The 22,084-nt window shown below is 42.7% G+C and overlaps 1 long non-coding RNA gene across 4 annotated transcripts; it reads left to right on the top strand.

Annotated features, from left to right (window-relative positions):
• The first annotated feature begins 13,530 nt into the window (after positions 1 to 13,530).
• LOC137471095 (uncharacterized) lies at positions 13,531 to 19,487 on the top strand. Of its 4 annotated transcripts, none has more exons than XR_010997405.1 (4): positions 13,531 to 13,591; positions 15,394 to 15,593; positions 16,168 to 16,392; positions 18,477 to 19,487. It is a non-coding gene; the product is annotated as an uncharacterized lncRNA (long non-coding RNA). The 4 variants fall into 4 exon arrangements; XR_010997407.1 differs by lacking the exon at positions 13,531 to 13,591 and adding an exon at positions 13,866 to 14,672; XR_010997404.1 differs by lacking the exon at positions 13,531 to 13,591 and adding an exon at positions 13,866 to 15,151.
• Positions 19,488 to 22,084: the final 2,597 nt, after the last annotated feature.

The following is a 22,084-nucleotide window of genomic DNA, read 5'->3' as shown; positions in this document are numbered from 1 at the left end:
AGTCAGACTGCCTGGTTTATTTGGACCTGTTAGTTTTTTTGGTTTGTTTTGCTTTCTGTATTGAACAGCACAAATCTGTGATGTATTAGTGAAATAGGTGGAAGAAAATCATCATCTCCTGTTTGCTTCTTTATCTTCCTCTGCTACAGAAATAACTTTTTCCTGTCTAGATGGACAGAATAGTCTTGTGATACCTGGGTGCAGATACATGGGTGCATGCATATGTGCATACGTGCCTCTGTGTGTGTATGTCTGCATAGACATACAAGAAGCGCTCCCCCATAAGTCCTGAAATCAAACAAAGCCTGAGGCCCTGCTGTGCACCAAATCCTCCTGCAGTTCTGTGTAATGCGGGCAGCACTTCTTCCTCAGAAAGGTTTTCTGTGCCCCTCTGTTTACCTGGTTTTCGGAGAAGCAGGCAGAGGTAAAAATCACGTTACCAAGAGGCATCCCAGCTCTCTCAGCTGACCGAAGGAATCAGCTTCAGATTCCACAGCAAAACTCACCTGCAAAATGCAAAGCTACTACTTTGCCTTTTTTTTTTTTTTAAACCCCTAAGGTCTTCAGTGGCTTGAGATACCTTTCTTTGGGGCAGCAGTTCTTGCAAAAATCCAGTCATTTCATCAAATCCCCAGAGTGGAGAACATGGGCTGTGCCATCACAGGGCTGCTTTTCAAGGAGGCATCTGTGCTTAGCATATGGCAACTATTTATTATAGCTGTTGCATTGAGAAACAACAATTCCCATGGTAATTGTTTCTCGTATATCAAGATGCTTCAATCTCTGTTTCCCACAACATTCTGCTTGTCTGGTATGTGTGTGCCAATGTCACCACAGTCCTAGCAGACAGTTGTCTACGTTTTGTCATTACTGAGGGTAAACAGACATGACTTGAGTGGGAAGGAGAGCAGGGGAAGTGGACTGCTAATTTAGTCTGTCTTTAGTACTGCACTGTGAAAGCAGCACTGAGTGATTTGCGGGCAATATTTACAAATCTCCCCTCCCTCAATACATCCATCCCTTTTCTTCAAGCACACTTGGTTAAGGACATTAGTGCTTATTATTTGCGAGCCTGCAGTACAGACGATTCTTGGTTTTGCAAGGGGATGGGGTGACTTTTCCACCCCCCCAACAATCTACTGCTCTCTTCATTATTCCAGAAGAAGCACTCCTGTGTTCCCTTGAAAATACACAGCATATATGGACATTTACACGTGTGAATACATTTTCAGCATTCTATACAATATACACCTTTTCTCCTTTTACATACAGTGATCACATACATACCTTTCATATGCTAGATGTCAAAATCCCTAAACATATACATAAATTATTTAAAAAAAAAGAGAAAAGGAAAGAAAGAGGCAAAGAAGGAGGGAAGGAGGGAAGGAGGGAAGGAGGGAAGGAGGGAAGGAGGGAGGGAGGGAGGGAGGGAGGGAGGGAAGGAAGGAAGGAAGGAAGGAAGGAAGGAAGGAAGGAAGGAAGGAAGGAAGGAAGGAAGGAAGGAAGGAAGGAAGGAAGGAAGGAAGGAAGGAAGGAAGGAAGGAAGGAAGGAAGGAAGGAAGGAAGGAAGGAAGGAAGGAAGGAAGGAAGGAAGGAAGGAAGGAAGGAAGGAAGGAAGGAAGGAAGGAAGGAAGGAAGGAAGGAAGGAAGGAAGGAAGGAAGGAAGGAAGGAAGGAAGGAAGGAAGGAAGGAAGGAAGGAAGGAAGGAAGGAAGGAAGGAAGGAAGGAAGGAAGGAAGGAAGGAAGGAAGGAAGGAAGGAAGGAAGGAAGGAAGGAAGGAAGGAAGGAAGGAAGGTTGGTTATAACACCGCCTCCCAAAGTCTCATCACCAGCAAGACCTCAACTTTTGCTGCCTGACCTGGCTGTGATGTTCACTTATGGACTTCGAGTCTTGGAGAACATTACAGGGACATATTTTGAAGCTGCAGCAGTTCAGCATCTAGTCTCTTTGTTTTCATAAATCAGTGCAACTCCATAGACTCTCAGCATTAGTGTCTTGGCCCATGTCAGGTGAGATTTAGGTCCATGATATATGATAATGCTTGCTTTTTTTTGGTTTGTATGGTTGTTTGGGGAAGACAAGGGATAGGGTGCACCTTTTATGAATTACTGAAAGTGTATTATAACTGGAGATGGGTGAGCAAAATCAGCATCTGAGAGTTCTCTGCAACAGATAAACATTGTACTCATTTCCTCAGATACACAGAGCCACTCCTGAGAAGCTGTAAGCACTGAAAATCATGATTTAATTTATATAAATGGAACTTGGGATTTAAATTATACACAAAGGTCTAAGTTTGGTGCAGCAATCCAGACTTAGGTAGGAAGGGTGTTGACCCTTATAATGTTTGAACATAGGTCAAGCATAACCAAGATTTGATTTTGGATAATTCTGTGAGTATATAAGCAAAAAGTAGAGTCTATTAACGTTTGAGAAATTAGGGTCTGTTCAAAACATAGCATTGCTCCCTTTTGAAGGTCCCAAGCTCTTCATATCATGTTGAGCAATACTCAGCATTTATGAATCTGACTTTTGTTCTTTTGTGTAGCACTGATGTGTTTACATTGACCACAGGACATTCTCATGTACTGTGTCATTCCTAAGTTCCTCCAATTGTAACCAGCTTCTGTGCTTTTATGTTAAAACCTGAGCTGAAACAATTTTAGTTGTCACACGAGGTGGTGCAGCTCTTTCTGAAGTTACATGTTTGCTGCTTTATACCCTCATAACTGGGTCCTGTATTTGCATATAAAAGTCTGAGTTCATAATGCTGCTTTATTTTTGGCTGGGTGCAAGCTGTTTCTAGTTGAATCAATAGTTAAAACTGCTCCTTAAGGCAGATAAATATGTCATTAGTAGAAATAATGGAACAGTAGTCAGTCAGCTGCAAAACTGATGCTTCATCTAAATGTGTGTAAGGCACTTTATTTAGTTGGCATGTTGCTAACATCTATTAAGTTAAATTATGAGAAGTGTTTTGAGGCCTTTCACACAGAATGTGAAGCCTTTTATTCCTTATTTACATGTGTGAATATATATGCATGGAGATTTCAACCCATGAATTAACTCCAGAGGAAAACAAACCACCAGATAAACACAAAGCCTGGGGTTGTGTTTGGGTTTAGTATTTCTTCCCTTTAGAAAGCAAAGAAGCATCCTTACAGAATTTTCTGATTAATTTATTCAAAGAACTTAATTGATGTATCACAACACAGCGCTATCATTTACATGGCATTAAAAAATGGAATTGCTTAGTTCATCACACTGACAGCAGCCAGCTGAGAGACTAGCATGAAGTCAACCTTTGGTGGTCATTTTTATGAATTTGAAATGTGTGTTTCTATTTAAGTCTGACTGTGCAGTGGTTTATTAACACCAGTTAACACTGGTAGGGACAGACGGATGGATGGATGGATGGATGGATGGATGGATGGATGGATGGATGGATGGATGGATGATAGACAGACAGATAGTTCCAGATCCTGTTGGAAGTCACCATACATCTAAGAGTTTTAATGTAGACACAAACCTCATGCAAAGAAACTTCTGATCTTCCCTACTGGAAGAGGTGTTTTTAATTTATCCCACCTGATCCTTCAGGGTTTGGATCTGGGGATCTCAACACCTCTACAGGCCACTAAGTGCCATAGAATGGAGCACAGCTGAGGCACGACTGAGACCTAGGAAGTGTCAGCTCTCAAACAATTGATGTCTGTGCTCTGCAGCCCAAGGTTCTCTACCAGCAGCTCTGCCCGGAACTGCAGGGGAGATGAGGGGTGAGACAAGAATAGATGGGTGAGAAGAGTATCTCCCTGTACCAGGGTGTTTTACCAGTAGCATAAGAATAGCTGGGAAAAAATTACAGATCTTTGGTTTTTCATCTCCCTATAAGCACCAAGTACCTTGTCACACTGCCTCATAAAGATATTAAAGATGATTTTAATACTTGAAACTTCCTTTGTCTTCAAAGAACAACAAGACTTTGAGACAGATATGTGGGAATTCACTTAGCCAAGCACTGCAATTTCAGTCTGCAATGATCTGCAAACCACAGACTCCGAAATGAGCAAGGGGTTATGTGAATGTTCCTTGTAAGTATTTATTTTTATTTTCTCTAGCAGAAGCTGTCAAATAAAGCATGTCCTGCCCTTCAGAGTTTTTGCTGTCTGTGCAGAGCTTCTGCAAGCCAGGCCTTTGCTTAGTACACTTAATTAGAGTTTGCTTATTATAACAGTGGAAAATACAAGCTGGTTGAACTCTGGGAATTAAATTTTGCTGCATTCTATTCTTGGTTGCCATCAGTTGCTTCCTAGTATTGGCAAAGATGTTCATGAAATCTGGGCATGTCTGGAGCAGGAAAGGTTAGCAGATTTAACAAGGAGGCATTAAAAGTTGATTTAATAGAGCAGTAGCTTGGACTTTAGTCTGTAGCATAATTTCAGCGATGCTCCAGGGTAAGTATTCAATTTTGACTATTTTTTTTTTTCTTTCCAGAGTAAATGAACCAGATGCCTCTCAATACTTGTCTTTGATAAACATATTCTGAGGATCCTCCATCCAATTGTAAGTGATTACATGGCTAAAAATGCAGTCTGTAACAGAGAAAACAGATGTGGCGATAATTATCCCTGTGCGCTGCATATCAAACATTAACTATTGCTGCTGGGAAAAAAAGGGGCTGAAACCAAAACAAAGTGGGATTTGCTACACCAGATCAGACCATCAGTTCACTTTGCCTGAATCTCCAGATATGGGCTGAGCCTCATAATTTATAAGGAAATCAGGAATGCTTCATTATAACATTGTAAAGAATGCATAATGTTTCTTTGGTTCACTATCAGTTGCTTGCACAATTCTTCCCTGTCAGGCACAAAACTCAGAGTGTCCTGAGTCTAATTATAATTATTTGAGTGTTTTAAATCTACAGCCTCAATTTTCCATACGGTTTTCCTACCCCCAAAAGCAGTAGCCAGCTGTGCTCTGTCTTCAGTTATATGGGAATTGAAATGCCTCGATAGGAAGTTTGAGGTTGGATCACTGAAAATAACTTATGCCTGTGGCTGTTGTGGAAAATTCCATGTGGATGTGCAAGCTTATCATCTGACCTTCCAAGATGCTGGTGAGATTAGCACTAGCCAGAATGACCAGGCTGTGTGTGAGATCTCAGCCCAGGCTGGAAGGCTTCTTTCCTTCAGCAAAAATCATTGCAGCCTTTTCTGGTTGCTCTTGTTTCGCTGTCACATAGCTGAAGATGATTCAATCTGAAGACCTAAGTGTCCAATAAGTATTCTGCACCATGAATTTATCTCTTCTGCTGATTTTTTCTGATTCTTTTTAAAAAGGTTTCAGTTCTGAAAATGTGAAGCTCCTCTCTGAGGCTGACAAAGGTATTTTGCCCAGATTCCCATCAACTAACTGGAGGCATCTAACCTATGATACCTAAGGGCATTCATCCTGCACTGGCTGGCTGAAAGCTGCAGATCCAAACTGGTAGTCTGTCTTTCTTCACTTGCCAGTCCAGGACATAGCAAGTATTTTCAGAGGGCAGTTGAGGCCCTCCAAAAATAGGTGGGAAAATATTCTCCTACAGGCACTGACTGTGCCTGTTTTGTCTCTGACTGCAAAGGGAGCCTGCAGTGCTGACACAAAGTAGAAGCCTGGTGGCTTGGCTCCCTGAGGTGTGTTATTCCAGTCAGCCTCATGGTTCCTTTGCTTCTGCAAGGTAGGGGAAAGCCAGCCTCTTGCAGAGGTTATTCAGTTCACTTGAGACCCAAATCTGTTCTTGGGAGGTGCTGCTTTTCCTTTGACTATTAGAAACCAGATTGCTTTCCTAAAGTCTTATACCAGAGTAGAGAGAGAGAGGACTTTTTGCAGAACCTGGGAGCTCTATTGGTTCTCTGGAAATCTCTGGGACCTTTTGCTCTCCCAGATAAGGAAGACTAAGTATTACCATCTATGGGACAAAAATGCCATACCAAAAGCTTTGGACTTCTTTAAGTGAAAATATATGCTACATTGATTAGAAAATAGTCTGCTGTACCATCTGAGCACAACACATTCATGCCTGTACATTTTATTAAATGGCCTGCTTTTATTTTAAAAGCTAAATATAATGAAAATTAAAACTTGTCAACACATTGCTCCATAGAAGTGGCCTGCTCATGTTAGTCCTGGTCACGTTAACACAGATTAGAAGTATGTGCCACTGTCTTCTGATGTACAGACATCAAATGTGGTAATTTCTTTCAGTTGTCTAGAGTGGTTGGTCAATAAGATCAATCTGCTGTGCCAGGCTTATCCCCTCAGTTCCTCCTTAGCTGGTCAGGCTTTGGACATGGGATGGACTTGCTGATCAGCAGTAGAGGCATGACCCTGTAACACAAGGTAGCCAGAGGCTGGTGGTTAAAAGAGGAAACTAATGCAAACTGCTTATCATTGACAGACAGGTAAACCTAAGAAACTGGGTGAACTCACCCGTGTGAATTGTGTGAGAAAGAAGGCCATGCTCTCTGTTAACCTGCTTTAATCTCCTTCAGGACACTGCAATTTATCATCCTCCTGAAGTCAAAGCCCTTCTCATTACAGAAGAATGGGCTGAAGTTTCATAGCCAAGGATCCTTGGGATACAAGTGTTTAGATCAGAAAAATCTCATGGACTTTCTGGGTTTGAAATACTACTGTTTAGAGTATGTTCTGATTATATTTTTCTGTTGCTTCACGCATGTCAAATATACTTACAGGTTGGTCTCCCAAGGGATGTTGTGGGGGCAGACAAGGCTTGTTTTTTTGTACAAAACTCTCTTAAAGTTGGGCAAAATGTTTAGTATCACATATGTGCACTCATCCAGGAGAAAGGTGTGATATGTTAACGTGTCCTGCTCCTGTTATACATGGAAAACATGTGACAGAACTAACAGAGATGAAGGCAACTCCCAGGACACAGTTGAGAGCAGGTTGGGCTGGTTCAGAACACAAGACCTTTTCTCTGCATTCTCCAGCACCTTGTGCTGAGCAGCAGCAGGAGCAGCCACTGCTTTGGTTCAGCAGCAATCACCATGCTAACCTTTCATTAGTGTCCGACACTAATTAGCATGCCTTGTGCTCTTTGAGGAGCACCAGGTAAGTCCTCACAGCTTTTGCTAGGCAAAGGATAACTTTCATTAACTGACCAGATTTGCTGATCTCCTGGTAGGTACCTCACCCCTTGCACAGCTCTCTGGCCAGATTGTATCAGGCTGCTGAGCATTTCCAGCCACAAACAAGAATGATCTTGTCTGATTTTGAAAGCCATGACTTGGGCAAAATCCCATTGCTCTTTTCTGATCCATCTTCTGCTGACATCGGCTTTATGCCTGAATTCTTTCCAAGTACAGTCAGAAGAGCAAGCTGCAGGTTTAAGCTCACTGTGGGTAGTGAATTCCCTCTCACATCTTAAAAGCCTTTTGCTTTTCCACAACTCTGTAGCATCTTGTAGGTCTCAGAGGGGGAATTACAAGTTGTAAATTTCTTTACCCGTCCCCCTTTCTCACTTCTGAGAGTGAAAAATAAAATGCTGCCAGCATTTTATTTTTGCAGCAGGGCCATCCCTCTGCCTCTGAATAAACATTTGTATGAGGGCTCTCATTCTTGCCAAGGTGTTAGAATAACATTCTCATGCTGATTCTCCTGTCCTCCCTCAGCACCCCAGTGCTGGAGGTCCATTTCCGAGGCTTTGAAATGGCCATGCTCTCACCTCATCCCATACACATGGAAATGAGATCACCAGAAGGAGGGAGCTAGTAAATCCCATGGGGAAGCCAACAGGGCAGGTTAGGAAATTATGATCTTCAGTGTATTGATGGCTGGGTGAAGAGCTCCACATGGGCAAAGAGGCTGCAATGAAAACAGAGGAGGCCAGGTTGCCCAGGGCACAGAGGCACTGATGAAAGTCTTGGGCCTCTTTTCCTTCAAACTCCATGGCCCATTTCACCATTGTTTCAGCAAAAGCCAAAGCTTTTCACTGTTGGTTTCTTGTTATAAGCAAAAGACAGAGGATTTTGTATCATTAGCATCAATTATCATTATCATTGTCTGTGTAAGGGTTTGGATGTAGCATGACCAAAGCTGTGCTGAGAATCAGCAGGGAAAGTACTGTCATCATGCTCATCTCAACACATGCACACTCTGTAGAAAGACCAGGTTCTCGGGCTGCTTTTCATTTGGCTTAAACATCAGGTGTAAATATGTTTGCGTACCTTATAAATCCTGGTGAAGATCAGTACTTGTCTCTTTAGTGCAACAGAGGTGTGTTAAAACCCACCAGGATTTACACACATGTGGGCCTGTCTTAAGAAGCTCAGCTGTAAAAATAATTCTCATCACACATTACAAAGCTGACTGTGGTGTTAAACACAGCAGACATTTGGTGAAGTATACTCCTGGACAGGACCAAATAGTTGTTAAGCGTGCTAAGAAACAGTTCTCTCATTCAAACAGAGGCCACCAAAATGGTTTTTGAATAAGAACTCACTGAGTTTTCTTTCCCCTTTCATCTTGTCACGAAATCTCTGTGAACTTCCCTCCTCTCCATTTGCTTGCCTTCCCCTTTCTCTGCTGTCATTTACCAGCTGGGCTATTTTCTTCAAAGTACCCTCTAAATGTCACAACCACTGAACAGCCACAGCAAATAATGGAAATGCCCTGGTAACCCTTCCCAGAGCACTTATATACCAATGCTGCATAATTTGACCTGCTCTCATTCTTGTTCCCATTCTTGGGAGCATATTTCACAGTAGTGGCAGAGGAAAGAGAGTTGGTTCAAGATTTTGTTCCCTTTTTTCTTGGTTCTCTTTTGATGTAAGACAAACTCTACAAACATGAACTAGAAAAACCCTACAGCCCAAACCAGACACCCCTCAGGAGTGTACCAGATAATGCAGTGTGAGGAACATTTCCATTTTGAGTGCTGTTGTGCATGCTTCACCATGTACCTCTAATTATAAGAAAATTACTTAGAAGTCCTCAGGGACCTCTAAGAAGACTAATCCATAACAATAAAGGGCTTGGATATAGTAAAGATGTGCACATGTTTGAACACAGAGTTTCACCCTGGGAGACACAATCTGTGATACAGAATTTTAGGCAGAAATCCAACTCTTACTTAAGTTTTTAAAAATCTAGAGTTTTTCAAAGAGCCAATCTTTTGCCGATTCTTTCTAATCCATCAAAAGACACTTGCTGGAAAGGCCCATGCTAATAGGCATTTAGCCACGATAAAATATGTTAAGATACCCTACTTGACTGATCTTGGAATTTTTGTATAATTTCATTTAGCGTTGGTAAAAGTTCTCATCTCCCAAATTACTTATTTCTGTTTATTTTATCACTTTGAATTTCACACTATTTTGTGTTCAAGATGAACCTGGAGCAGTGTCCTCAAAACAGCTTTTGCCCAAGATGAGAAAACAAATATTGAAGTCAGGACTTAAGCTTTGAAGATGATCTTATTGTAGCCTCAACCAGATCTCTGGATCTAATCTAGATCAGGGGTTTGGTCACTGCCCCCTTTCTCTTTTACAGGGTCAGGGCAATACTGAATGTATTATCTTTCTCATTATGGTTTCCCCTCCTTCCCTCCAGGCCTTTCACTGTACATAATTTGTGTTTCCCTAAACAAGCCACAGGGACCTTATCTCCTGTCACCAGAGAGGCGCTTCAAACCTAATCTGAGTTACTCACTCTGTTTTACAGGTCAGGAGTGAGCAGAGGTGTCCCCTTCAGCTCCAAGAGGTGATGGTTTAGCCACACACTTACCTGTTCACACATAACTTCCTCCTGAGCTGCTTCTCATCTACATCAAACAAAACAGCAGCACCGAGTGCAACCAAGCCAAAGTCTAGGTTCTGAAGCCCTTCATCTCTCCTCTCTCAGGTTTGTGGTGAGGATGATCACGGCACATGTGATGCCTGATATGACATGCTCCCAATCAGTCTTGTGGCAGAGCACATTCCTGTTTGGATCTTGACCTTGGGAATATTGCTTAAATGGTCCTCTGTGTTATTATTTCCCAAATTTAAACTCAAGTTGCTGCCTTGTTTGCTGAATTGCATGAGCAAATTAATCAACCTCTCAGAGAAATTCAGTGACATAAATAGAGCTGGCCAGGAAACTCTTCTCAAACTCTTCAACTTTATTGCACATCAAGATAAAACAATCTTTCAAAGGTTATTTGGTGGATTGGTAATTGAAACAAATACATACATGGAACAAACATCATTTTGACAGTAAGTGTCTTCCTATGGAATGTGGATTCATATTCAGATTGTTACCGACTTCAGAGAAGGTCTTGAACCTCGGGCTTTCCTTTCCTGGAAAACTTCAGAATTACAGTACATAATAAAAGCTGCTTGTGTTAAGAAAAAAAAATCTGACAGGATCTGAACATAGTAAGAATAGGAGGAATGTGATTCATACTTGCAAATTATAAATATGGACCAACACTTAGAGAGAAGGTAAAGCACAAGGGGGAAGAAAAAAAATAAAAAGAAAGAGAACACAAGAAGGCTTGCATATCTATCATCAAATGTGTCTTTTCCAAAGCACGTGGGAAAAGAGCATCATGGAGAGTGCAACACAGCGGGCTAGGTGTAGACTGAATGCATAAACCTGTCCTCAAAGCACTGAGTAGTGAGGTGTGAAACAGACAAATATAAAGAAAGGAGAGCTGTGTCAGCAGCAGCATCAAAACGTAGAGACTGACACAGCCTTGTTTAAGAGAAATTAGAGGCAGGGAGAGAGGGAGGGAGAAAGTGTTGATACACTATAAGATTATCACACATTTCTAAAGAGGTCTGAAAGAACTGACTTCCTGCTGGGGGGTTCATCTCATACTGCTGTGAACAAGCATCACACCATCACCTGCAAAGGCTTTAAGTGCAAGTGGTGACACTTCAGTATTCACAGCCTGCCTTAGAAAATCCAGGGGAAGCAAAAGAAAGATGAAAACCATGCAAGTCAAAAGGGTGTTGCTCCCATTGTTCTCCTTGCTGCTTGGTTAACTGGTGGGAATCCCTTTGAGCAACAGAGGGGTCACATCTGTCCAGATGTGCTGTGCCTGCATCAGAGGGCAGAGTGCTGTGGAAACAGCTCCACACAAACACTTTTCATGATAACAGCACAATGAAATCACCCTTCTTGGCAGGACCAAGCTCTCACAAAAGCATGTTTTTAGCAGAATATATACCTGCGAGAACACCACCCCATGATAGGGCAGCACAGCGCCTTTTACAGAACGGGCAGGACTGAAGCCACTCAGGACTGTCATGAAATTAATGGACTCCTGAGACTGAGCTGCCCAAGATAAGAATGGGTGCATCTAGACCCTCTCCAGTTAGGGCCTTGGCCATGACTGCTGCGCCACTGGCCATGAGCTCCTGGGGTCCTGCCGCTGGCTTGAGGATTGAATGTGCTGCTAAGTATGTGAAAACCTGAAGGTGGAGGAAGCCGCTTGTGGCTGTGACAGAAGGGACCATGAGCTTCACAGTATAATAGCAATGAACAGGTCGGGCACCAAAAACAGAGGGGAAAGGAAAATCAGCCTGAGTTCTTGACACCAGGGAAAGTAGTTGATCAGTGGGGTCACTGGAGGACTGTGCTGAACTCGAGAAAGATGTTAGCCGTGTCCCTGTGTTTTGCTGCAGGTGTTTCACACCTTGTAGACAGTGCAACACCACGGAGCTCTCCCAGAGAGAGCCTTGCTTCCAAGGGGCACTCTGCTATCTCCAGCAGGGAGCAATGGGCTGCCACTCTGGCCTTGCTATTGCACAGTGTAACAAGAATCTGGAACAAGCAGGGCTTGTTCAAATCAAAATCCTTTATTTAGGTGATACAATACAAGTAACAAAGCCTGGCTTATTTTTCAGGAAGGGATGTGTGGGGGTTTCTTCTGGGGGTTTGGGGAGTATGCTCTCAATGTATGCTTGCCTAGTTTTAATATTTATTTCTGGTTTGGATAACCTCATTCATTTGATGTCCAATCCTATAAAAAAGACACAAATAAGGATGAGAACTAACTCTGCGATGCACAGCCCTACAATATCCCACAGCCATTTTCCGAAACAAAAAGGCAGTTCATGTTCTTGATTCTTCTTGGAAGACAAGATGTTTTCTATAAGCACCACAAAAAAAACCAATCAAGCAAACTTTAAATGTTTTACTTTTCACTCTTATTAACCCCTCCTCAGCAGTCCATTTCTCTGTTGAAACAGTGATATAATGTGTCTGGCAGACACTCACTAAAGAGCTGTTTGAGCTTGCCTTCCCTGCATTTCAAGAAAAAGTTATTTTCCCTCTTTTAATGAAAATTCACTTCTTTTGGTCCACCCTTATTCATTTATTTTTGAGGCCTTCCACCTCTGCTAACTGTGGGAAAGGCTTCGCTTTGCCAGGGTACAGCACGCATTGTAAAAGTAATTCAATTTTACACCATAGCAATGACATGATCAAGGGAACTTTGAGCAGGCTTTGTGACCAAGAGCATTTAACAAGTATGTGAAAAGCTTCCAAAGAGCCCTCGTGAAAGACAGAAAGGTTATAACAATAGGAGAGGCAGTTTGATAGTGGTAAATTAAGAGAGGCAGTTTGATAGTGGTAAATTAAGAGTCATAGGAGTGACTCTAATCAGGTTAAGCTTTAAAGAAAGAAAAGCACCTTTATATCTCTTGGGTACAGGCCTGAGTGCATTAAGAACTGTTGAATTTGTGTTGAGAAGTACACAAATTCCTGTGGCATTCAGCAGTTGCTCCTCCTTGGGCTGATGAATTCGACTCTGCAAAGAGAAAGGCTTTCTAGGCAAAATAAGTAAAACTGCAGAACTGGACTGAGTACCTTGGAAAAAGACTATTGAATTTTTGGGGATTTTTAGTTACTATCTAGACCTCTTTAGGAGTTCTTATCTTTCATTTTTTCCCTGTGGAAACCTTCTGGTAGTTCCAGTAGTTCCAGTGCAAGCATGAGGACAGTATGTGCATAAAATTAATGATGAACAATTCACATGTTACTAGTTTTTAGGATCTGTGGAGCCTGAGCCAAATGCTGCCCTGAGCTATACCCCAGTGAAGTGCATCATGTACCGCATGCAAATGGCAAAAATTTATATATACCGTGTGTACTCATAGGCACATTGGGTACAATGGTTCTGAGCATATAATTAAAACTCTGGGTTGGTAAAGAATGTCTATAGAGATGTACACTTTAATGGAGAGTCCAGATATCTAAATAACAGCTACAGACAGACCATCAAGTTGTGAGAGTTAGTTTTGTTGTTTCTCACATATGGCTTATTCAACAACTTTTATGTATCTGTTACTGTGAAAAATGCTTAGAATTTATTTTGCCAAGGAAAAAGGTTATAACTTGTCTTTGTTGGGAAAAAAAAGAAACGAAAAAGTTGGGGCTGCCTCAATTTTGCAATCGACAGGGACACCTACAGGAAGACAAAATTAACACATTGGCATATTGGGTGTTTTCGGCTTTATTTGTTCACAGCTTGAGCCTATTACCTAATAGAGACACAAGAAAATGGCCCATCTGTTTGCAGTGGGCAAATGTGTGAGTAGCACTCTCTGGGGCTGCGTGGGAGAAGGGCTGCTTTTCAAGGACGTATTTACTTTACTCTCTGTTTTCTCAACGGTGTATATAACTCAATACTAAAAGGCTAATTTGTTTAAGAAAACCAAACCTGACTTCTTCAGTTAATTGCTTGCAGAAAAGCTGTAGGTATTGCTTGGATTCTGTGTGCTTTGCTGAGTGCACTGGAGTGGCCTCCACTATGTGACCAGCGAGGATGCCTAAAAGCCACCTCGATGTCAGCAAAGCACTCATTGTCCCTGTCCTGCCTGCTCTGGTGGGACTGCAGCTCTTGGAAAAGACTGGGGATGTGTAAGGAGAGTGAGAGAGATGGAAGTCTGTCTGTCAAGGAATGGGGATGCGGCAGCTGGGAGGGAGAGTCTGCTCAGGGGCATGTGGGATTTAGGATATGATTAATGCTTTGGCAAAATGTTAACGAGAACAGGATCTGGCAACTGAGAGGAAATGCCTATGTGATCTCTTGCAACCAGCCTCGAGCTGGAATAGGGGCCTGTGCTTGTGCCAAAGTGAATCCAAGCATTTGCATGTACATGAGTGGAAACAGGCTGTAATAGAAAACATGGAGTTTGGAGACCCGCATCCTGCTGGACCCGTTCCTCCAGTGGGAGCTGGGTCTGCTTTGTAGCTGCTTTTATCAAAGAGAGACAGAAGGGAGTCTTGGTAAACAGTAATGCTCTCTCCAAACAGTGTCAGCAGTCACTGCATCTTATCCTCAGTATCTTCACCACTCAAGCTTTAAAAATAATTTTTTAACTCCTCCAGTCAAAACCACCAATGCCAGAGGTAGCCTTTACTTCTCTCCAGCCTGCAGGGGCAGAACTGCTTGAAGGTATTAGCTATGCTAAGCTTCTTAAATAACTATTAAACACATAAAACTCTTAAATGCACGCAAATCCTGTGTAGCAAATGGCATACAATAAGGAAAAGCTGATCAACCATTATACAGCAATTTAATCTATGCAATTTGCATAATTTTGCCCAACAGAAGGAGGCTATGGCAGAATTGCTTTCTGAAGAAAAGCAGAAATGCTGTACTAAACAGGTAAACAATCAGGAATGAGGATTTTGCAAGTCCTTGGCAAATTCTTGGCATATGGACAAAGGGAGTGTGATATAATTGCAAGGGATATGATGCAGATGAACCGGAGGAGACAAAAGACAAGTTGAGAGCACTAAAAAAAGTCATTTTGCAATCAAATTAGGGAATTTAGAACAAAGGTTGAGTATGTACCTTTAGCTCAGTCCCTCTGTATCATTGCAGTAGACTTAGGTGTTGGCATCCTGTACCTGAGCCATAGAACTCAAAACTTCCACAGACAAACTTCAGCTACCTGCAACACTTGTGCGTGTGCAGCACCTTTGTGTTTGGAGAGATCAAAGACTGGTGACTTCCAAACATTCTGCTTTACTGATGGCCACAAGGTAAAGAAGCCACCAGGACCAGAGGCCACCTCACAATATAGCCTATGTCTCCTCTGGGGCTCCTACAGAAACTGTTTTCTCTGGTTTACAGTCTGCAAGGTGGGTTTGTATTTCTGGTAATATGCCTAGCACATTGTGGACTCCATAACTCACATATTTAGTATGCAGATATTTCAGTGACTGGGGCTGTGCAACTTACTTGTAAGTAAATAACTGGAGGCTGCATGTCACTGCAGAGCCACCTGCTTAGCCACCCTGCACCCCATGAATTTACACCAGGAACTCATTAACAACTCTGTGTTGCTACAAAGCAACCTTTTTTTTTTTTTTTTTTTTTTTAGGAATATCCACTATTATATTCCCAGCAATCTGGTGGCCATCAATGCCTTGCTGATAAACTGGAAATCTTCACCTTCTTCTATCCTCACCTCTCAAATGACCCATGAAAGAGTCTTGGAGATCAAAGAAATCCTCTTCTATCGTTATCCTTCGGGCAGAAAAACTGATGGGATTTAGCACCCATGTGGGAATATGAGCATTGGTAACTGGGGAGTGGTAGGGGTGGAAAATGATTGGGGGAGGTGGTGATGGAAGAGCCCAGAAGATGAATTACCTGGGGAGGAGGTGCATACTGAATTGTGGTCTCCATAGCAAGTGTGAGAGGACAGGAGAGAAATTACTTCCTCTGCCCCAAATAAAGATCAAGGAGTATTTGCATTCCAAGGGGTTGGGTTGTGCACGAACCTCTTTGTCCCCCTTCTTTTAACTGGAAATCCTCACTAATTAATCGCTTTGCAAGTTCTGCTTCTGCACATCATATAACTGAAGGGCTTGCTTGTTCCTCCAGTGCTGACCGCATGTGTTCCTTGCCCTTGCATTTTTCTCTCCAAAGCCAAATTAATTAAAGGAATTAGGTGAGAAAATCAGGATTCTATGAAATTTTTTAAAAGATCCTTCAATTCCAATATGTTAAAGTATAAGCCTATGTGCTACAGACAACCAAACAAAATGTCCAGTAAGAGTTATCCATTGTTATTCCTATTTTTTTTCCCAGCAAGTTTAGGTTTTATCTTGAATTGACTTAGTAAACTCAGCAACTTGTGGTCTTTTCACAGCACCTTAGGCAGACTAAAGTGGAACTGATGAATAATCAGTGATGCAACAGCTGTTATCCAGAGATAACAGAGGACTTCAGGCTGCAGATGTGCATGGGGTCAAGGGAGACAATGTTGTGCATGAAAAAGTCATACAATGGAGTTCTGTGTATTTTCCTCAGATTTCAAGAACAAAGAAGCAACGACCTTTTGTCTGCCGCTGTCATTCCCTGCTTCACCATTAAGGTAGTTTTCTTTTCTTTTTTTTCCCTTAATGGGAGGTATTTTGAAATAGACCCCTGTCAATCATGCCCTGAAAAAGATGAGCCCATCCCTGAGCAGAAGCCTTTTAAAAAGTTTAAAAATACAAATGCCAAAACATGTGGCAGTAAGGTTAACATAGGACTTTGAATACATGTGATGGGAATATATTTATTTCAAAGACAGGTTCTTTTTTAATCATTAAGTATGTCAAGTTTTAAAGGAGAAATGAAAAATAGAAGAAAACAAGACTTGTGTTCAGTGAAGATCTTTCCAGCCTCCAACAGTGGTCAGGAGAACTGTGTAAGAACAGGGCTAGCAAAGGGAGACAATTCTTCCTATGTATCCTCCTGGTACCTGGCATTCTGAGATTTGAGAATTTCTGAGTTCATGTTGTATCCATATCTTTGTGTTGAATTGCACTTATAGACCATCCTTATCTAGCTTTGTTTCTTTGTGTTTATAATTGATAGCATACAGGAAGAGATAACATTCTCTGTCTGTTTTGACCTTGCTGTCTCATTGTTTCAGGTGAAGTCCATTAATATTTTTACTGTGAGAAGTGGTGAAAAACCTTTCCCTTGTTGCCTATGTTTGCCACAATGTTACATATCGCTGCTGTTGCTCAGTTAGAGTCTGTGTGCTCAGACTCTCCTTTCTCAAAAATCACCTCTGCTTTTTAGCATCTTTGTGCAGTTCTTCGCCCAGTTCCTGTGTGGCTGGGCTAGGAAGCACAGGCGAGTGCTGGGCTGTGCCCTCGTCCTGCGGAACGTGCCGGGCTTGCCTGAGCCACGAGCAGTACCTGGCAATGCGGAGGGAGCAGGCAGCTCCTCCCAGCCTCTCCTGCAGGAGTGAGTGCCAAACCCCTGAAACTCTGCCGTGCCAGGTGGAAGCACGCAAGGACAAATTTGTGCAATGCTGGGCCACAGGGACAGCTTGCCAGGAAAGCCAGCGCACGTCGCCTGAGGCTGGGCATAAACCTCTGCCTTCCTCTTGTCGGGAAGGAGTGCAGCTGTGAGTTCAGGAGCCCGGGGGCAGAGCCCTGTGCCAGCTGTGTGCCAGCTGCGTGCCCGGAGCCGGGCGTGCTGCCGCCTGCAAACACCCCAGCCCAAACCTCTCCCTGGAGCTGGCCCCAGGCTGTGCCACGCGTTTGGCCGCCAGTCCCTGTCTCACATCCCCACCGCCCTGGCGTGCAGCAATTATTTATTTCTCACCTGAGAGCCTTAACAAAGTAATTACATTCTAACTGATGGGAATTTTTTTTTTTTTTTTTAAGGAAGGTGAGTGCTCAAGGATCATCTCCCCAGCTAGGCAGGGGTGCGCTCATCCTCTGTGGAGCATCCAGCATATTGAAGAGTCAGAGTTGTGTTGGGCTTAGCTGAGAAATGTGATTGAGAGCACACAGCAGCTGTGTCCCCAGCCCAGTTGATTTTTATGGTTCCCATCCCCAACAGAAGACAATGGCTTCTGTTGCTCGTACAATCCATGAGAAGCTGGTGTTTGACAGTACACTCCCAACACTTCAGTTTTGTTTTTCTGTTTGGGTTTTATTTTACTGTCATTAGGATTTTAGTTCTTTTTTGTTGTTGTTTTGCTTTTTTTAATTGCTTTCTCCCCTCCTCCACACTTCATTCTTTTGGTATAGGTCTGCCACTCACCAGCTGTTCACAATTCCTTCACCCCTTCTGTTTTTCAGTGCCACACCACCACGACATAGATTCAAAGGACATCTTATTCCTTGCAGGAGGCTTTCCACGCCCACTGAATACATTTAATAAAAATACTTTTCTCTCTCTTTCCTACCTTGGAGAAAAGTTAATATATCTATACTTCTCACAAAGTATTGTGATTGACCAATCTATCATCCTCAAACTGCCTAAGTTTGATTTCTTGAATGGTTTTAGATCCTTGAATGACTTATTTTTCTCTCTTCTTGATAGAACAAACTTATCCACAAAGTGAGTACGCAGTAAGTACTTTTCAACAAAATTTTGCTCATCGCCTCATAAATCTGATGTCTAATTCCCTGCTTTTTCCATTTTGCATTGTGTAATAGGAGTTTTTCCTAGGCTGAAGCTTACCCAAAAATCAGCACATTCACACATATCAGCAAATGGTACCAAAAAGAGAAAAACTGGGATGACATTGTGAAGCAATCAGTTACAGCAGAGCTGTCTGCTGAAGGAAGAAGAGCTATCACTGGTCAATGTGCAGAGTATGGTAACTCCCACTGTTGCTAATGGGAGAAGAGGCTGCTGAACTACTCTCAGGAATGTAGTTTCAATTTCTAATTCAGTTATTTGTTCACTTGTTAAAGAACTCATCTCTTAGGGCAGCGACTCTCAAAGACAATAATCGTGGCTGTGTGCAGCCACCAGGGAATTCATTGCAGCCACAAGACAAAAACTTGCTCTGGTTTTTCTGTTGTTTTGATTTTAGCTGTCAAAACTGTGGCCACCATCAATTTATTGTAATCACATGTCACAGCTGCTTGTCTGAGAGTTGCTGGTTAGTCCCCTCTCTCTTTTAGGCTCTTGGAGCAGGAATGCCCACGGTGAAGTTTATTGGACCACATTAACTCATCTGCAAAGCCATTCTAACACATTTCATGTGTGTTCTATGCCACATTGGCATTGTGTCTCTCATGCTTGGAGAAGGAGCATGGACGGATTGCAGGGTGCTCTGTGGCTCCAGAGGAAGTGGGGACCCATCACACTAACAGCTCATGTTTGCTCTCAGAGCAGGTGTCTGTCAGTCCCCACTCGCAAGTTCCTTCTTCTCTCTAGGTTCCCTGTCCCTGGTTTGCGTGTTCCAGGTGTATCCTTTGCCTGTGGAGCAACCTCACAGGCATCAAAACAGCCCCAAAGCCTGTATTTTTCTAAGGAAACAGCCATGCTAGACTGTGTGTAAAAAAAGACCCTAATCCAAGGGTCTCTTACAGCAAGACCAACTCAGGCCTAATTCCCTTCAAAAAAAGGTCCTACTGATGAGATGGCTTTTCTTTCACTGCTGATGGACAATGACAAAATTAAACACATCATACACACATGTTTTCCAAAGGCAAATTTGCAAAACTTCACAAAAAAAGAGGCACATTATTTTTATTAATTTTACTATTTTCTTGTTTTTTCCTTTGGTCCTTGGAGAAACCACTGCACAGGGAGAATCAGGAGCATGTTTCTGTGATGAAACCTTCCCTGTTTTATTGCACAATGTACTATACTGTTCCCTTACCATAACTGTTCCTCACATTAAACAGTTTTCTCTCCTTTAAATGTTCGGGTTTTTATTGATTTTTTTATTATTTACCAGCATAACATCAAACCCTCTGTTTTAACAGCCTCTCTCTAAAGCCCAGCTCTGGAGAAGCATTTGCTTGTACGGCTTAACAAAGGACTTGCATGTGGTTCAAGACCTGCAAAAAATAACCCAGTAGAGCAAAAGTAACTCAAGATCTTTGGCTTTAAGGAAAAACATTGACTATGGATAAATATTAGTAATGTCCTAACAGTGAGACAAGAAGGTATTGATTTGCTACTGTATGAGAGCTGCTTGCAAAAGGAAAACAGGAGACCTCTGAAATTCCTGAGACATGACCAAGCAGTCAGTTGGAAACACTTTGTACAAAATCTGCAGCCCAAGTGAAGTGAGGCATCCAGGAAAGGCTGCAGCTGAGTTCAGTAAATGCTGATGAAGGAAAGTCAACAACAATATGGGTAGGCCAGAAACAGCAGTGGGAAATGGATGCTGCTTCTGGGTTTGGGGTTCTTCACAGGGGGAAGCTGGATGAGACTCCCTGTAGAAGAGGTGAAAGCTCAGGACCAGTGAAGCTTGGATAAGGAGATGCCAAAGGCTGGCATCTGAATTACTGTGTTTTAGGAGGAGAGTTTGATCTTTCTGGCCTTGTGAACTCTTTCAGTGTTTGGGCAGATAGTCCAGGTGCATGTGCATGATCTGTGTGGGACGTGTACAGGGGGCTGGATGAGCTCTCCCTGCACAAACCTGCAGTGCAGCATGCAGGGTGTGTCTGTTGCTGCTTGAACCTCTGTTTGTCCTCTCCATGAATGCTGGGGGGTCTCCAGGGTAGATGGGGTGACGGCACCCAGGTCTGCAGCATCTGCAATGGCCAGTAGAGGTTACTGTCTTGCCTGTGGGTTATGAAATGCTCACAGTACACCTGAAAAAGGCTTCCCAGAAAGAGAGGTGCTGCATTTGTGGCACATGTCCTTGTTTGCTGGTGATGAAGGAGCATGCTGCCAGCACCAGGCTGCTGTGCCTGCCTCCAGCTGCTGACGGAGCCCCTATCCTGCTGCCTCTCGTTCCTCTCAGGTAGGTGGTACATGTCTGCAAAATGCACAAGTGGCTTAAGTCCCTCAAAAGTCTCACTTGCTCCTCCTTGATGTGTAGAGGCTGAGTTCAAGAGATCCAGGAAGTTACCTGTGGCCAGATGGGACTTTGTGCCCAGACCCTCCCCAGGGATAAGGAAGGCAGCCCTTTCTTCTCCTTTACTCTCTCAAGCAAAACAAAAAAACAGGGATTACTCTTTTTTTAGGGTCATGTGTGTTAAGACAGCTAGCCTAGTTGTGTCTGACACTGTAAATAAGGCTAAGGAAATTTAGAACCTTCTAAGATGAGGCAGCAGGTAAGCATATGCTTTATTTTGGTTTTTTGGATTTTTTTTTTTACAAATCATTACTTTGTTTTTATTTTTTTAATAAAGGAGACAATTTTCTCTAAATCACAATCTCTTTTGGTTCACATCCCTCCCCCACCCCAAACAGAATGTAATAAAATGAAGCTGGGTCAAAATGCCTTTGTGATGCTTCTTAAAATGCCACTGAGAACCCATGTCTTCTATGGCAAGTCACTTTTAAGGTTGAGATGCATATCTATTTTGTGGGATGCTGTGGGCTAGTATTTGATGGTGGATGCATCGCAGACCACAGACTGCAGCTTCAGAATCTTCAACTAAGCAAGTCCACCTTTATCCAGAATACTTTCTGCTTTCAGCAGTGAAGGCAGCTTACATACTGTGAAACTGCTGAAGGAAACCCAAAACCTTGAAGGTTTTTTCCCCTACTAATACTTCAGTTCCAAAATGCACCAAGCCAACAGCAGCGTAAGGACACTGAGCAGTAGCATGTGATTGCAATATAGGGCATTCTCAGCTATGACATGATCTCCTCTGTTTCAGAAAGGATAAAGTTTTCTGGTATTTTAAGCTCAAATCTGATTTTACTAGATCTGCTTTATCTTGAATTCACTGTTTTGCACCTATTTCTAGCACACATATGACACAGCAATTAGAAGACACAGCTGTGCTGGAGAAACCAATGTGCAAAATAATGGTGTATGCTGGCTAACACTAGGCAAAAGGGAGAGGCAGGGCAGCTTGCTTCTGAGCTTATCCAAATCCTTTGCTCCCCAAGAAGTGCCAGTGGTCAAAGCTGGGCTTCTTCCAGGTGAGGAGGGCACTGGAGTGTGGACCAGCTCTGCCAATTTCCCAGGGCTCATCTGCACAAGCAGAAGGGCTGCAGCAAGCCTGCCCTTTCACACGAGGGAGGGAGCTGGGGGGTGCAGCCTCAGTGCTTGTCAATCCATAGCCATGTGACAATATTTTATGCTTCTCTGGCAGATTTGATATGATCAGCTTTGTTTTCAAGTTCTGCTGTGGAGA

Source organism: Anomalospiza imberbis, chromosome 3 (genome assembly GCF_031753505.1).
Source record: "Anomalospiza imberbis isolate Cuckoo-Finch-1a 21T00152 chromosome 3, ASM3175350v1, whole genome shotgun sequence".
Taxonomy (NCBI): Eukaryota; Metazoa; Chordata; class Aves; order Passeriformes; family Viduidae; genus Anomalospiza; species Anomalospiza imberbis.
This window is presented reverse-complemented; position numbering and strand designations above follow the sequence as displayed.